This window comes from Oncorhynchus keta, unplaced genomic scaffold (genome assembly GCF_023373465.1).
Source record: "Oncorhynchus keta strain PuntledgeMale-10-30-2019 unplaced genomic scaffold, Oket_V2 Un_contig_1543_pilon_pilon, whole genome shotgun sequence".
NCBI lineage: Eukaryota > Metazoa > Chordata > Actinopteri > Salmoniformes > Salmonidae > Oncorhynchus > Oncorhynchus keta.
In genome coordinates, this window is record NW_026279318.1 from 37,701 (window position 1) to 42,952 (window position 5,252).

At 55.0% G+C, this 5,252-nt stretch overlaps 1 long non-coding RNA gene across 1 annotated transcript; it reads right to left on the minus strand.

Annotated features, from left to right (window-relative positions):
- Positions 1-1,831: 1,831 nt before the first annotated feature.
- On the minus strand, positions 1,832-2,106 carry LOC127918982 (uncharacterized). The gene is made up of 3 exons (XR_008101619.1): positions 1,974-2,106; positions 1,886-1,941; positions 1,832-1,852 (listed from the first exon to the last, which is right to left on the minus strand). It is a non-coding gene; the product is annotated as an uncharacterized LOC127918982 (long non-coding RNA).
- Between the last annotated feature and the right edge of the window lie 3,146 nt (positions 2,107-5,252).

The window sequence follows — 5,252 nt, forward strand, 5'->3', positions numbered from 1 at the left end:
GGTCTAGTCAGGTCAGGACTAGTCTAGTCAGGTCAGGTCTAGTCAGGTCTAGTCTGGTTTAGTCAGGTCAGGACTAGTCTAGTCGAGTCAGGTCAGGTGTAGTCAGGTCTAGTCAGGTCTAGTCAGGTCAGGTCAGGTCTAGTCAGGTCTAGTCTAGTCAGGTCTAGTCTAGTCTGGTCAGGTCTAGTCTGGTCTAGTCAGGTCTAGTCTGGTCTAGTCAGGTCTAGTCTGGTCTAGTCTGGTCTAGTCAGGTCTAGTCTGGTCTAGTCTGGTCTAGTCTGGTCTAGTCTGGTCTAGTCAGGTCTAGTCTAGTCAGGTCTAGTCTAGTCAGGTCTAGTCAGGTCAGGTCTAGTCAGGTCTAGTCAGGTCTAGTCAGGTCAGGTCTAGTCAGGTCTAGTCAGGTCAGGTCTAGTCAGGTCTAGTCAGGTCTAGTCTGGTCAGGTCTAGTCAGGTCTAGTCTGGTCAGGTCTAGTCTAGTCTGGTCAGGTCTAGTCAGGTCAGGTCTAGTCAGGTCTAGTCAGGTCTAGTCAGGTCTAGTCTGGTCAGGTCTAGTCAGGTCTAGTCAGGTCTAGTCAGGTCTAGTCTGGTCAGGTCTAGTCAGGTCTAGTCAGGTCAGGTCTAGTCAGGTCTAGTCTGGTCAGGTCTAGTCAGGTCTAGTCAGGTCTAGTCAGGTCAGGTCTAGTCAGGTCTAGTCAGGTCTAGTCAGGTCTAGTCTGGTCAGGTCTAGTCAGGTCTAGTCAGGTCTGATCCAATGAGTCCCAGTCAGGCCTCAGTGTTTAGTGAAAACCCATTGATGAAACGGAGCTGAAATGTGTCAGTGAGCTCCAGGATAATGGGGTCCAACACAACTACAACGCCCTGCAATGTCTTTTATCAGGACTAGTCAGGTCTAGTCTAGTCAGGTCTAGTCTAGTCAGGTCTAGACCAGGATAATGGGGTCCAGAACACAATGTATTTTATCAGGTCTAGTCCAGGATAATGGGGTCCAACACAATGTATTTTATCAGGTCTAGTCCAGGATAATGGGGTCCAACACAATGTCTTTTATCAGGTCTAGTCCAGGATAATGGGGTCCAACACAATGTCTTTTATCAGGTCTAGTCCAGGATAATGGGGTCCAACACAATGTCTTTTATCAGGTCTAGTCCAGGATAATGGGGTCCAACACAATGTCTTTATCAGGTCTAGTCCAGGATAATGGGGTCCAACACAATGTCTTTTATCAGGTCTAGTCCAGGATAATGGGGTCCAACACAATGTCTTTTATCAGGTCTAGTCCAGGATAATGGGGTCCAACACAATGTCTTTTATCAGGTCTAGTCCAGGATAATGGGGTCCAACACAATGTCTTTTATCAGGTCTAGTCCAGGATAATGGGGTCCAACACAATGTCTTTTATCAGGTCTAGTCCAGGATAATGGGGTCCAACACAATGTCTTTTATCAGGTCTAGTCCAGGATAATGGGGTCCAACACAATGTCTTTTATCAGGTCTAGTCCAGGATAATGGGGTCCAACACAATGTCTTTTATCAGGTCTAGTCCAGGATAATGGGGTCCAACACAATGTCTTTTATGGGTTTTGATTTCCGACAAAACGCTGGAAGGCCCCACTACAACGCCCTGCGAAGAGGCTGAGGGGGAACCTACGACGCCCTGCGAAGAGGCCGAGGGGGAACCTACGACGCCCTGCTAAGAGGCCGAGGGGGGACCTACGACGCCCTGCTAAGAGGCCGAGGGGGGACCTACGACGCCCTGCGAAGAGGCCGAGGGGGGACCTACGACGCCCTGCTAAGAGGCCGAGGGGGGACCTACGACGCCCTGCTTAGAGGCCGAGGGGGGACCTACGACGCCCTGCGAAGAGGCCGAGGGGGGACCTACGACGACCTGCGAAGAGGCCGAGGGGGGACCTACGACGCCCTGCGAAGAGGCCGAGGGGGGACCTACGACGCCCTGCGAAGAGGCCGAGGGGGACCTACGACGCCCTGCGAAGAGGCCGAGGGGGGACCTACGACGCCCTGCGAAGAGGCCGAGGGGGAACCTACGACGCCCTGCTAAGAGGCCGAGGGGGGACCTACGACGCCCTGCTAAGAGGCCGAGGGGGGACCTACAACGCCCTGCTAAGAGGCCGAGGGGGGACCTACGACGCCCTGCGAAGAGGCTGAGGGGGAACCTACGACGCCCTGCTAAGAGGCCGAGGGGGACCTACGACGCCCTGCTAAGAGGCAGAGGGGGACCTACGACGCCCTGCTAAGAGGCCGAGGGGGACCTACGACGCCCTGCTAAGAGGCCGAGGGGGACCTACGACGCCCTGCTAAGAGGCCGAGGGGGGACCTACGACGCCCTGCTAAGAGGGGCCCAAGGAGGACCTACGACGCCCTGCTAAGAGGCCGAGGGGGACCTACGACGCCCTGCTAAGAGGCCGAGGGGGACCTACGACGCCTGCTAAGAGGCCGAGGGGGACCTACGACGCCCTGCGAAGAGGCCGAGGGGGACCTACGACGCCCTACTAAGAGGCCGAGGGGGACCTACGACGCCCTACTAAGAGGCCGAGGGGGACCTACGACGCCCTGCTAAGAGGCCGAGGGGGAACTACGACGTCCTGCAAGAGGCCGAGGGGGACCTACGACGCCCTGCTAAGAGGCCGAGGGGGGACCTACGACGCCCTGCTAAGAGGCCGAGGGGGGACCTACGACGCCCTGCTAAGAGGCCGAGGGGGACCTACGACGCCCTGCTAAGAGGCCGAGGGGGACCTACGACGCCCTGCTAAGAGGCCGAGGGGGACCTACGACGCCCTGCTAAGAGGCCGAGGGGGACCTACGACGCCCTGCTAAGAGGCCGAGGGGGACCTACGACGCCCTGCTAAGAGGCCGAGGGGGGACCTACGACGCCCTGCTAAGAGGCCGAGGGGGGACCTACGACGCCCTGCTAAGAGGCCGAGGGGGTACCTACGACACCCTGCGAAGAGGCCGAGGGGGGACCTACGACACCCTGCTAAGAGGCCGAGGGGGGACCTACGACGCCCTGCGAAGAGGCCGAGGGGGGACCTACGACGCCCTACTAAGAGGCCGAGGGGGGACCTACGACGCCCTGCGAAGAGGCCGAGGGGGGACCTACGACGCCCTGCTAAGAGGCCGAGGGGGGACCTACGATGCCCTGCGAAGAGGCCGAGGGGGGACCTACGACGCCCTGCTAAGAGGCCAAGGGGGGACCTACGACGCCCTGCGAAGAGGCCGAGGGGGTACCTACGACGCCCTGCGAAGAGGCTGAGGGGGAACCTACAACACCCTACTAAGAGGCCGAGGGGGGACCTACAACGCCCTGCTAAGAGGCCGAGGGGGGACCTACGACGCCCTACTAAGAGGCCGAGGGGGACCTACGACGCCCTACTAAGAGGCCGAGGGGGGACCTACGACGCCCTGCTAAGAGGCCGAGGGGGGACCTACAACGCCCTGCTAAGAGGCCGAGGGGGGACCTACGACGCCCTGCTAAGAGGCCGAGGGGGAACGTAGAGGGGAAATCACTGGTTTTAATAATAACCTGATTTCTCCAGGGTTGGAAATGGGAATAATAACCTACATGTTTATCGTTGGAACGTGATCAGACTTTACACTTATTATTCACTTACCCCATAGGGCTCTGGTTGAAATATAGTGCACTACATTTGACCAGGGTCCATAGGACCCCATAGGGCTCTGGTTGAAATATAGTGCACTACATTTGACCAGGGTCCATAGGACCCATAGGGCTCTGGATTTGAAATATAGTGCACTACATTTGACCAGGGTCCATAGGACCCCATAGGGCTCTGGTTGAATATAGTGCACTACATTTGACCAGGGTCCATAGGACCCATAGGGCTCTGGTTGAAATATAGTGCACTACATTTGACCAGGGCCCATAGGACCCCATAGAGCTCTGGTTGAAATATAGTGCACTACATTTGACCAGGGCCCATAGGACCCATAGGGCTCTGGTTGAAATATAGTGCACTACATTTGACCAGGGTCCATAGGACCCCATAGGGCTCTGGTTGAAATATAGTGCACTACATTTGACCAGGGTCCATAGGACCCCATAGGGCTCTGGTTGAAATATAGTGCACTACATTTGACCAGGGCCCATAGGACCCATAGGGCTCTGGTTGAAATATAGTGCACTACATTTGACCAGGGCCCGTAGGACCCATAGAGCTCTGGTTGAAATATAGTGCACTACATTTGACCAGGGTCCATAGGACCCCATAGGGCTCTGGTTGAAATATAGTGCACTACATTTGACCAGGGCCCATAGGACCCCATAGGGCTCTGGTTGAAATATAGTGCACTACATTTGACCGGGGCCCATAGGACCCCATAGGGCTCTGGTTGAAATATAGTGCACTACATAGGGCCCATAGGACCCATAGAGCTCTGGTTGAAATATAGTGCACTACATTTGACCGGGGCCCATAGGACCCCATAGGGCTCTGGTTGAAATATAGTGCACTACATTTGACCAGGAATTTATAGGACCCCATAGAGCTCTGGTTGAAATATAGTGCACTACATTTGACCAGGGTCCATAGGACCCATAGGGCTCTGGTTGAAATATAGTGCACTACATTTGACCAGGGCCCATAGGACCCATAGGGCTCTGGTTGAAATATAGTGCACTACATTTGACCAGGGTCCATAGGACCCATAGGCTCTGGTTGAAATATAGTACACTACATTTGACCAGGGTCCATAGGACCCCATAGGGCTCTGGTTGAAATATAGTGCACTACATTTGACCAGGGGTCCATAGGACCCATAGAGCTCTGGTTGAAATATAGTGCACTACATTTGACCGGGACCCATAGGACCCCATAGAGCTCTGGTTGAAATATAGTGCACTACATTTGACCAGGGTCCATAGGACCCCATAGGGCTCTGGTTGAAATATAGTGCACTACATTTGACCAGGGCCCATAGGACCCATAGAGCTCTGGTTGAAATATAGTGCACTACATTTGACCAGGGTCCATAGGACCCCATAGGGCTCTGGTTGAAATATAGTGCACTACATTTGACCAGGGCCCATAGGACCCCATAGGGCTCTGGTTGAAATATAGTGCACTACATTTGACCAGGGTCCATAGGACCCCATAGAGCTCTGGTTGAAATATAGTGCACTACATTTGACCAGGGTCCATAGGACCCCATAGGGCTCTGGTTGAAATATAGTGCACTACATTTGACCAGGGCCCATAGGACCCCATAGGGCTCCCTAC